Here is a 12,854-nt window from a genome sequence, read left to right on the forward strand (position 1 = left end):
CCATCGAGTGAATTTACTCTAGAATTTGTTACGAGTAAATTAATAGATGAGTACAGGAGACGTCAGGGAGCTTTGGGAAGAAATCAGGAGGAGTCGGTGATGAAGTCAGTATACGAGGGTAACAAAAATAATGGTACTGCAAGGGCAGAAGCAAGGCAGTGTTATTTTTGTAACCGGAAGGGCCATTTTAAACGAGATTGCTTTAAGTACAAAGCGTTTAAAAAGGAAAAGGCCAATAAAGTCACTGAAGTTACTGATGATGCATGTTTTATGGTCAATTATAGCTCCAGGGACGGAAAAGGGGATTCTGCTTCGTGGTATGTGGACTCAGGAGCTTCGAGCCACATGATTAATTACAAAGGATTCTATACCCAATTTGACGGTAGCAGAAAGGGCGTTGTAAGTTTGGCGGAGAAAGTGCAATACTCAGAGGTTCAGGGTATAGGGACAGGACTTATTGAGTGCGTGACTGGATCGGGAGTGGAAAATTTAAAAATCGACAAAGTGTTGTATGTGACGGGATTAGACTCAAATCTGCTTTCGGTGAAAAAGCTAACAAGTGCGGGATATAATGTGCAATTCGATAAAAACGAGTGTAAAATCGTTTTACACGGAAAAGTCGTCGCGAGTGCGGTGCCTTCACCGGACTTATACAAACTTTCAACTGTGGACCATGGATTGTGGAACATACATGGCATAGACGGTTTGGACACAGGGACATGGATGCAGTCAAACACTTAATGGAAAAGAAAATAGCAGTCGGGTTTGATATGACAGACTGTAGGATTAGGGAAACTTGTGAATGCTGTATGAAAGGTAAAATTTTACGTAAGAGTTTTCCAAAATTTTCTCATAGCAATACATTTAATATTCTTGACTTATTACATTCGGATATTTGCGGGCCCATGAAGACTGTTACTCCAGGGGGTAAACGTTATATTTTGACTTTAATTGATGATTTTTCTAGATATACAACTATATATTTATTAAATCATAAAAATGAAACGGTAAAATGTATAAAAGAGTTTATAGAATTTGCGAGTAATCAGTTAGGTAGGGTTCCAAAAGTAATTAGGTCGGATAGGGGTGGCAAGTACGTAAATAATAATTTAAGGGAATTTTTAAAGGGTAAAGGTATAAAAATTCAATATACAGCAGGGTACTCTCCAGAACAGAACGGGGTTGCAGAGAGAAAGAATCGATCTCTAGTTGAAATGGCTAGGTGCATGTTAATCGATGCGGGTTTAGCAAAGAAATTTTGGTGGGAAGCGATAGTGATAGCAAATTATTTGCAAAATCGATTACCTACCAAGTCGAAAGAAAAAACGCCCTATGAATTGTGGCATTAAGTAACACCGAATGTGTCGAATTTGCAAATATTTGAGTCTACGGTTTATAGCCACATTCCCAAAGAAAAAATGAAGGATAAATTTGATCCAAAAGGTGAGTCACTGATATTTGTAGGTTATTCTGATGAATCAAAAGCATATAGATTGTTAAATGTAGATACAGAACGTATTACAATTAGCCGTAGTGTGGTGTTTTCCAAGAGAAATATATGCGTCGAGAAAAAGGAGGCAAAAAGTGAGGAAATATCCATTGGGTCCATGATGGAACGGAAGAAAATAGAGCCAAACGACGTAGAAGACAGAGAGGTTGCTAATTTTGAAAACAAGGAGGGAATAGAAAATTCTACGGATACATCTAACACGTATGAGAGCTTAAGTTGGGAACAATCCCATGACGATGACGGTGATTCTAACTATTAAATAGATACAGATCTCGATATAGAGAATCCAGGTGATCGTAGATCTAGCAGAGTAAATAAAGGTGTTCCACCTGAGCGCTACATAGCAAAGTTGACAGAATTCCAAGAAGAAGAACCAAGAAACTTTAAAGAAGCGCTTGAAAGAAGTGATAGTGAAAAATGGAAGCAAGCTATGCAAGAGGAAATCACGTCATTAAGGAAAAATTTTTGTAAAAGCAATATTGATACATGTTTATATATCAAGGTAATAAATAATGAAAGGGTTTAGGTACTTATATACGTGGATCACATTTTAATAGCAGCAAAGGATACACAGGTAATAATTGATATATTTGAAGAGAAACTAAAATGTAATTTTTATATAAGGAGTTTAGGATTATTACAAGATTATTTAGGTATGAAGATTAAAATGTGCGATAAAGGGATATGTAGTTTAAATCAGGCCAGTTATATTGACAAATTGCTGAACAAGTTTATGATGAAAGATGGAAAAGAGTTCAATATACCGCTGGATGTTGGATACTATAAGCCTAGCAGAGAAAAGCCGGTGAAAAACAGTGAAATATATCAACAACTGATTGGTGGTTTATTATATATTGCGGTAAATACTAGACCGGATATATTGGCAAGCATCACCATACTAAGCCAACAGAATAAAAATCCAAATGAAGTAGATTGGAACGAATCAAAGAGGGTGTTAAAATATTTAAATAAAAGTAAATATAAAAAGCTTATTTTAGGACAAGAAGGAACAGATAGTGCATTATACGGCTATGCAGACGCTGACTGGGCAGAAGACAAGGGGAACAGAAAATCAAATAGCGGGTATATATTTTTATTACGGGGTCCGCCTATAAATTGGGGATGTAGAAATCAGAATTGCGTGTCTCTATCATCAACTGAAGCAGAGTACATAGCATTGGGTGTAGGATGTCAGGAAGCAATTTGGTTGAAACAGAGCCTGGTTTAGAGCCGGAAATAGTTATATACGAAGACAACCAAAGCTGTCTAAAACTTTTAGCAAATCACAAATTCAGTAATCGGACAAAACATATCGGTACAAAGTATCATTTCGTAAAGGAATTGCATGAAAAAGGGGTTGTTAACTTTAGGTATTGTCCTACCGAAGATATGAGAGCTGATATGTTGACTAAACCGCTGAATAGGGTTAAGTTAGAGTACTTAAGTAGTAAAGGGGGTCTGTTTGACTAATTCAAAAATAATTTTAGTTGCGAGGGGATGTTGGAATTCAACTTTATTATTTTTGTTAAGTGTTAGAATACACATGTTGGGTCTTTCTTCATGGGTGAGCCAATTCTACGAATGCATTAGGGCGATACACTCTTACCTAAGATTGCACATGTTACAAGGGATGTGAATGCCAGAACTGTATGTTAGTGTTAGTTCTGCGTTCGATATTTAGTCTAGAAGTATACGTTGTATAAGACACATCTTAATTTCTCTGTTTGTATATTAATATAATACGGTTCGGTTATAAAATAAATAGTTTGTTTACGTTTATTTGTACCTTTTATTATCTGCTATTTCTAATACTTTTTAGTCTTACACTTTCAAACATTAAAATATATCGTCATGTTTATTAAAATATGTATAAAACGTATGATGTACTAACATGAAAAGTAGTCGGAATCGGCAAAAAATTTGAAACTTTATTGTTTATTTATGAAGCGTAACGTAAACAATTAACGTAAAAAGTGAAAATATGTATAGTTCATATAATTTGCTACAATCTGTAAAAGTTTTAAGTTTCTTCATTGTAAAAACAAGAGAATTTAAGCATTTTCCGTTAAAATCGTTTTTTTTTATTTAAACAATAATTAATAATAAACATAAAAATTTTTTTGTTGACTATTCGTGTATTGTTCCCGCGAATGCATATTATGTCTACAAATTTTTAGTCATTTGCATTGAAGAAAAGGCAGCGAAATTAACGTCTAATGAACCAAACGATTGAGCTAAAGAAAAGCGTTTAATTAATTAATACGGCAAAACGAATTCTAATGTTAATTGTAGCACAAAACATCTCTACCGGTGGTTTTTCTAAGACTACGATAAAAACACGAATTTTTTTAATTTGAGTTTTGGTTGAAGTGTTATTTGGTATCCTATTGAAATTCGACACGAATAAGCGCCGATTTTTATATATACAAATATATGAGCGTTCAAAAATTGAAACTTTATTGTTTATTTATGAAGCATAACGTAAACAATTAACTTAAAAAAAGAAATTATGTATAGTTCATATCATTAGCTACAATCCGTAAAAGTTTCAAGTTTCTACATTGTAAAAAACAAGAGAATTTAAGCATTTTCCATTAAAATCGTTTTTTTTTATTTAAACAATTAATAAACATAAAAAACTTTTTTATTGATTACTCGTGTATTGTTCCCGCGAATGCATATGTCTGCAAATTTTCATTCATTAGCATTGAAGAAAAGACAGTCAAATTAACGTCTAAAAATTTGACGCAAACTACTGAACTAAAGAAAAGCGTTTAAAAACACAATTACTACTGTTATTTAAACTATAAAATTCCTGTGTTTATAATACATTTTAGGACATTCCAGACGTTACTTGACACTTCGGTATTTTTCTATGATACCTACAACATTCTGGATTTCTTTAATACCTATTATTTTTCGTCGCGGGACTTTTTGTATAGGGGATAAATCTCATGGAACTTTTATAACATTGCTCCCTCCTTTACAGTTATTCGCCCCGAATATCTATGATCGCCTGGTCTATCAGTGACTGGTTGAAGCCGAAAGGGTGGATTAGTTTCATGATATGGGGCTAATCTCCCAATAGGAACTACCTTGGGTTTACTTTTAGCTGAAAACTGGATGCGGTAGATTAGATCGTTTATTTCCTGCAGGACGATGTACGGGTCTTCCCAGTTTCGCTGAAGGTTCGGACAAAGTCATTTCTTACGTGTGGGATTGTATGGCCATACTCGGTCACTTCTTTTCGAAATTTGTCCCAGTAGCTTGCATAGCGAGCCAGCCTTTGGCTTTATCACTTTGAAGCTTTAAACTTTTACGAGCAAATTCGAAGGATCATTTCAATTTGTCTTTCCAATTTTCGATGTATGTCAGGGATGAACGGTATTCTTCGTTGATAGACAATCTTTCAAAAATAAGATATTGAGGAAACTTTTGTAATAGCTAGGAGGTGTTTTCTGGTAATGGAGTAATTCTTTTCAGCCTTTATTATTGTTTTACTAAAATATGCAATAACTTTTTCTTCCCCTACCTGTTCTTGTGATAATACGGCGCTAATCTCATGCTGAGATGCGTCACAATTTAACATAAATTTTTCATCTTCCTGTGGATAGGCTAAGATAGGTAATGTTGTAAGTCTTTTAATCTCTGTTTAAGTCTCTGTAATCCTACGAAGGCATTTTGATAACCCAGTATCCAGTTAAATTCAATGGTGTTTAAAATTGTTTTATTCTTATTCTGTTTAATTTTCTAAATCAGTTTTTATATCGTTCTGTTGTTCTTCTAATTTGTCTATTCTACTAGTAATGTGACTACACCTAATTTTTAATGTTCGTGAATTTGGGGAAGGGAATGCAATATGTAAAGATGTAGATAAGGAGCAAAAAAACAATTATTATCAAAAGAATTATTTAAAATATAGCATTTGAACTCCAAAAGGGAATTCAAAAGATGAAATATAATATAATAACAAGAACCAGAAAAATGTTTAGTTGAAAGTAAAAGAATCAAAAAGACATAAATGATCATAGAGAAAGCAATAAAAATTATTTAGGTTAAAAAGAACTCTGAAGAGAATAAATATTATGTTAAAATTCAAACAATAATTTGCAAAATGGTTTTTGTTTTTACATATAATGATTTAACTTGTAGGATTATACCTATTCAAAACAGAATACCTATTTGCAACACAATAACTTTATGTTAATCAGAGAAAGTTAAAAAGTACTATCTCGTATGCTGATATTAGCATATGGTATAAAATTAAAGTGGTCTACTAAAGTTGTATAAATCTTTTAATAGCATGTATCAGACAATTCGAGAAACAATAGTATTTTGGCCTCTTTGTAAACAATGGACGGTATTGTTCGAAAGCCACATTGAGATATCATTACTAATAGTGGAATTGCTGTAGTGTTCTTAATTTTTATAGCCGACTATTAATTTTTATTAGCATCATAATTTTTCCTTGGAGTGCAAGCTTAACATAGTGACTATTAATAAGAAATTTAGTAAACGATTCAATAGAATACGATCCCACAAATATTAGAAAAAAAATGGGAATTCAACCGAGATATACAGTAGAACCCCGATTATCCGGGTGCGGATTATCCGTGCTGCGGATTATCCATGCTATGATTTTCTATTACTCAAGTTGCGTTTTTGAGGTTTTATCAAAATGGCGTCATCGTAAATCACTTGACAGAAACTCTATATGACGGAAGATATGACTCATAATGAAAGATTTATTTTTTTCTGCTATTTTTTATGGTAGGTACATATGCGTGTGTATACGTACATATGTATTATACATAAGAAATACATGTTCGGATTATCCGTGCTTTTCAATTATCCGTGCCACCCTTCGGTCCCGAGGAGCACGGATAATCGGGGTTCTAGTGTACACCAAAGTAACCCGCACAAACCTTATGGAAATTAGGTCCCAGTGGATTTCGTTCATACTTTGGGAAAATACTCTTTGAAGCATTCTGATAAAAAGTTCTCATGGGCACAACTCAATCGTATAAAGGATTTTCAAGATATAGAGGCACAAACTCGGAAAATTATAAGATTTACTGGGTATTCTAATTCCCTGAGTTACTGGTTATCTGGCCACATATAGAAGTTTGGATCGAGGAAAAGTATTAGTAGTCTAGGATTTTTTCCTGGCTATCCAATGGCGACATTTACTTTGACCTTGACCTTCAACGGACGTCATCTTCTAGAGTTTCGAGGGTTTTCGGCATTAAATTGATATAAACAGATTTCTCATGGGTTTTTGGGATCGCTAAATACGAATATGCCATCAGAATTGACCTCATGAGGACGTGGTGGCCAGGGCCACTGCAAGGGACGTCATCTTCTAGAGTTTTGATGGTTTTCGGCATTTAATTGATGCAAATGAATTAATGGAGGGTTTTTTGAGGTCGCTAAACACGAATATGCCACCAGAACCGACTCCCGGAGCACCTGGTTTCCAAGGTCAATGAACGGCGCTCCTGGAGTTTCGAGGGTCTTTGGTACTACATTAATGCAAACGGATTAGTTATAGGTTTTTGGAGTTGCTGAACACGAATACGTGATCAGCACAGACACAGGAGTACCTGGTGCCCAAGACTATCTTCTGAAATTAAAAACCTAATAGTAATCCATTTTACTCCTCCGAAACTCCAGAAGATAACCTGTCTTAGGCACCAGGTGCTCACGTGTCTGTGCTGATCACGTATTCGTGTCCCCTCCAGTAATTCATTTGCATCAATTAAATGCCGAAAACCATCGAAACTCAAGAAGATGACGTCCCTTGCAGTGGCCCTGGCCACCACGTCATCCGGAGGGCTATTCTGATGGCATATTCGTGTTTTACGATCCCAAAAACCCATGAGTATTCTGTTTATATCAATTTAATGCCTAAAACCCTCGAAACTCTAGAAGATGACGTCCGTTGAAGGTCAAGGTCAAAGTAAAGGTCGCCATTGGATAGCCAGGAAAAAATCCTAGACTGCTAATACTTTTCCTCGATCCAAACTTCTACATGTTGCCAGATAACCAGTAACTCAGGGAATTAGAATACCCAGTAAATCTTATAATTTTCCGAGTTTGTACCACTATATCTTGAAAATCCGTCATACGATTGAGTTGTGCCCATGAGAACTTTTTATCAGGATGCTTCAAAGGGTATTTCCCAAAGTATGAACGAAATCCACTGGGACCTAATTTCCATAAGGTTTGTGCGAGGTACTTTTCGTAGATATCTAGCAAGCGTATGATTCGATAAAAAGAAGCAGACTATGGCAAGCACAGGTAAAAATAGGAAAAAGAACATCGATATAATTTAATATAACATCAGACAAGGAGACCCTTTATCACCTTTGCAATTCAATGTTTCCTTAGAATTTGCAATAAGTAAAATATCATCTGAGCTGACAGGGGGATTTGCGAATCGAGGATCAAAATTATTGTTCGCCTTTGCTAATGATCTAGATGCAGCCGCTGCTTCTATAACGTCCATCAAGTTAGCAGAACAAAGTCAGCAGAACACAGTTATTCTTATACCATATAATTAAGTGTAAATAAAATGAAAATTTAATGTTCCAAGAAAAAATGTATTGTTCTTTTTTTTTAAGTTATGCTAACTTGATAATCAAGCTAGCAGAACAGTATTTCAAAAATTTGATAAATTATTTATAATTGAATGCCAAAATGTTCTCTGAATTAAATGCAAAGTTAATGTTCCAAAAAAAATGTATTGCTCTTTTTTTTAAGTTATCGCATGTTCTGCTAACTCGATAATCAAGCTAGCAGAACAGTAGTTCAAAAATTGATGAATCATTTATAATTGAATGCCAAAGTATTATCTGAATTAAATGGAAATTTAAGATTCCAAGAAAAAAGTTATTGCTCTTTTTTAAGTTATCGCATGCTCTACTACTAAAATCTACTATATTTTCTACCAGATTCTAAAATCTACTAGATTTAAACTAAATCACAAGAAATGCTACTCTACATCTAGTAGAAAATCTACTAAATTGGCAACCCTGAATATGGTACAAAAACTTCTATTGTGCAGTGAATAAGAATGGCTCTAGAGTTTCTAATCGCATCTGCTTTTGGTAATAATGATTGGTAAAATTCCCACGGTTTATTAACTTCTTCATTAAATTTATTGTTGGAACATTTTATTTGCATTTAATTCAGAGAATACTGTGGTATTCAGTTATTTGATATTTTATTCATAATTATTTAACTACTGTTCAATGTTAAAACAGTTCAATGTTAAAGTTGAACTACTGCTAGCTTGAAATCAAGTTGGCGGAACATGCGATAAGTTAAAAAAAAGATCAATAAATTTTTTCTTGGAACATTAAATTTGCATTTAATTCAGAGAATAATGGTTTTCAATTATAGATAATTTATCAATTTTTTGGTATGAAATTGATAAATTATCTATAATTGAATACCAGAGTATTCTCTAAATTAAATGCAAATTTAATGTTCCAAGAAAAAATTTATTGCTCTTTTTTTTAAGTGATCGCATGTTCCGCCAACTTGATTTCAAGCTAGCAGTAGTTCAACTTTAACATTGAACAGTAGTTCAATAATTATTGATAAATTATCTATAATTGAATACCAGAGTATTCTCGGAATTAAATGCAAATTTAATGTTCCAAGAAAAAATTTATTGCTCTTTTTTTTAAGTGATCGCATGTTCCGCCAACTTGATTTCAAGCTAGCAGTAGTTCAACTTTAACATTGAACAGTAGTTCAATAATTATTGATAAAATATCACATACATAATTGAATACCACAGTATTCTCTGAATTAAATGCAAATGAAATGTTTCAACAATGAATTTAATTAAGAAGTTAATAAACCCTGGGAATTTAACAAATAATTACTACCAAAAGCAGATGTGATTAGAAACTCTAGAGCCATTCTCCTTCACTGCACAATAAAAATTTTTCTACCATATTCAGGGTTGCCAATTTAGTAGAATTTCTTGTGATTTAGTGGGAAAATTTTAAATCTAGTAGATTTTAGAATCTGGTAGAAAATATAGTAGATTTTAGTAGTAGAACATGCGATAACTTAAAAAAAAGAGCAATAAATTTTTTCTTGGAACATTAAATTTGCATTTAATTCAGAGAATACTTTGCATTCAACTATAGATGATTTATCAAATTTTTTAACCGCTGTTCTGCTAGCTTGATTATCAAGTCAGCAGAACATGCGATAACTTAAAAAAAAAGAGCAATAAATTTTTTCCTCGAACATTAAATTTGCATTTTATTTACACTTAATTATGGTATAAGAATAACTGTGTTCTACTGGCTTTGTTCTGCTAACTTGATGGACGTGCTTCTATAAGAGACGCAAGAGAGGTGTTTGCAGAACTCGAGGAAGAAACAGGTAGTCTGGGCCTTCGAATAAATGTAGACAAGACGAAAGACATGCTCGTAACCAAAAATCCAAGACCAAGAGTTAGGCAGAATGAAACTACATATTACTGACTACAACTTCGAAATAGTAAGAGATTAAATATCTGGGGGCGGCAATCACAGATGACAACTACATAGAAAAAGAGGTATCAGCAAGGTTATCTGAGGGGAATAGAGCACTATAATAAAATTTTAATGAAGACTGTACATGTCAATTGGTCGCCCAGTTGTTACATATAAGGAAGTGCAACATGGACTCTACATCAGCGGGAAATAAATAAGCTGGTGGTATTTGAAAGAAAGGTTCTCAGAATGATATTTGGCCCTCAAAGAGATGAATTAAGAAGGCATTTGAGAATGCCTTCTAAGAAGAATTTGAGAATGCCTAGAAAGCATGCCTTTAAGAAGGCATTTGACAGGGTCAAATTAAAGGACGTTATCCATTTATTGTACGCAAGAGAGGTACCTCTAGGAATAATTAAAACGATCGAAAATATCTACCAGAACAACACAATAAAAGTAAAAGTAGATGAAGAACTAGCTGACCCAATTGAAGCTGGCAATGGGATAAGACAGGGAGATTCCCTGAGTCTTCTGTTGTTCAACCTGATCATGGACGAAATAATAAAAAAGTAAAAACAAAAAAAAAGATACCAAATGGGAGAAAGACAACTTAAAATAATCTGCTACGCAGACGACGGAATACTAATCTCTCAAAGTGAAGATGATTTACAACGTATGCTGCACGAATTTAATATAACCGCTAGAAAATTTAACATGTTAATTTCCCCAAAAAATACTAAATGCATGGTTATAACAGCAGATCTAATAAGGTGTAAATTAGAGCTGGTGGGTCAAAAAATAGAACAAGTCATGGAGTTTAAATATCTAGGCATCACACTATGCAGCTACGGAAAGCTCGAAACAGAAGTGGAAGATCTAGTGAATAAAGCAAACAGAGCCGCAGGTTGCCTGAATGAAACAATATGGAGAAATAAAAACATCGGAAAAGAAGTGAAAGGCAGAATTTACAAAACAGTCATCAGACCAATAATGACATACGCGGCAGAAACACGACCTGATACAGAAAGAACAAAAAGAATGCTAGAAACAGCAGAGATGAAAACATTGCGAAAAATCGATGGTAAGACGATGTGGGATAGAGCTAGAAGTGCAGATATACGAAGGAGATGCAAGGTGGACAACATTAATAACTGGGTGAAAAGCAGAAAAGTAGAATGGAACGACCACATAAGCCGAATGACAACAAATAGAGTAGTAAGGACGGCGAGAGACGGTTCCCCAATAGGAAGACGATCAGTGGGAAGACCACGAAACAGATAGAATGACAACTTACTGGAGGCACATTGAAAAACAGACAGAGTAATGTCTATATAAAAAGAAGAAGAAGAAGAAGAAAGAGATGAATTGACAGGAGAGTGGAGAAGGCGTTGCAATGCTAAATTAGTGACTCTGTATGATACTGATAACCAAGGACCGGATTAAATGCAATCTGCATTTTTTGCATTTTTTTTTTTGATAAATTAGAAAATGTTTAATTTTTTCAAACATTTTAAATATTTTGCATTTTTTGTTGATAAATTCAGAAAAGTTGCATTAATTCGATATTTTAAATCTCAAAGGTTCACTTTCACTTTCAATTAAAAAACTATCAGTCGTAAATTCAATAACTGTGTATAATAAGAAAAATGTTTAAATCAGGTAATATTCTTATTCTATTATCTATTTTTGGGACTAAGCCGACTAATCCCTAATATAACTTGGTCGGTAGGACAACAATATAATTAGTCGACATAGGTTGTAAAAACCTGTTTGCTCTTTGTAGAGGGATAAGCAGGTACAGAAATTTAGATTTTAATATTTGTTTATAAAAGCTGAAGTTCATTTCGTGTTTTGATTCGCAGTGCGTTGTTGCGTATTATTTTTGACATATAGTTTAAATTGAGTAACGAATAATTTTTTCGCCAAAATGCCGAAAGTGGCAAGTATTAAACATTTGTGGATAAAGGCGCATCCAGAGCTTTCATGGGACGGAGGTAATTTATTTTGCTCAGCGTGCACAAAAATTGTAAGTATTACTTACCTATTACCTACCATTATACTAATTTAATTTATAATGCCTAATAGTCCAAAAGATTATTAATGTTGCATTTTAATATTGCATTTTTCATAAAGGCTCTTGCATATTTTTCACAAATTAATTGCATTAAAATGCGCATTTTTTTACATTTTTTTGGTCATTTTTTCCGGTCCTTGCTGACAACATTGTCAGACATATAAAAGCTAACCGGATAAGATGGACAAGTCATGTGGTAAGATCAGAGGAAGACAGAATATTAAAGACAGTGTTTTTTGAGAGACAATACACTCGAAAATCAGTAGTCCGTCCTGTAATGTTATAATGTAACACGTGGTAGGGTTCCTAGGTTAACTTTGGAGGATAGGTTATAATGAAACAACTTGTATCTATCGTGTCTAGATTCAGAATGGTTTTATTTCCGCTTCACTGTCCTTGTCACTGTCACGTCACTCTTACAATATTACCAACTTGAGTGCGTTCCGAATACTACCTATTTGCATACATCACACGTCCCAGAAAAAGATGGGAGGATGATGTTGAAGCCAATTTATCTAGGATTGTCAAGAAGAAAATCATCGTAGGAGCACGATGCAATGGCCATTTCAAGCTTATTTTTTACTGTCAGCAAACTACTTATTCTTCCACACAGAAAAACGTGTACAAAAGAAGGCACTTCATTTTTCATTAATTCTTCGTGTTTCTATCCTCTTTTCTGCTTCCTTCCCTCTTTTATACTCAATCCATCTTTTGGTTTTTGTTACTACCATTTCCAAGTGTTGTATGACTGGGTTTATAACAAATACAAAAA

The sequence above is a fragment of the Diabrotica virgifera genome, chromosome 10 (assembly GCF_917563875.1).
Source record: "Diabrotica virgifera virgifera chromosome 10, PGI_DIABVI_V3a".
In the NCBI taxonomy this organism is placed as follows: Eukaryota; Metazoa; Arthropoda; class Insecta; order Coleoptera; family Chrysomelidae; genus Diabrotica; species Diabrotica virgifera.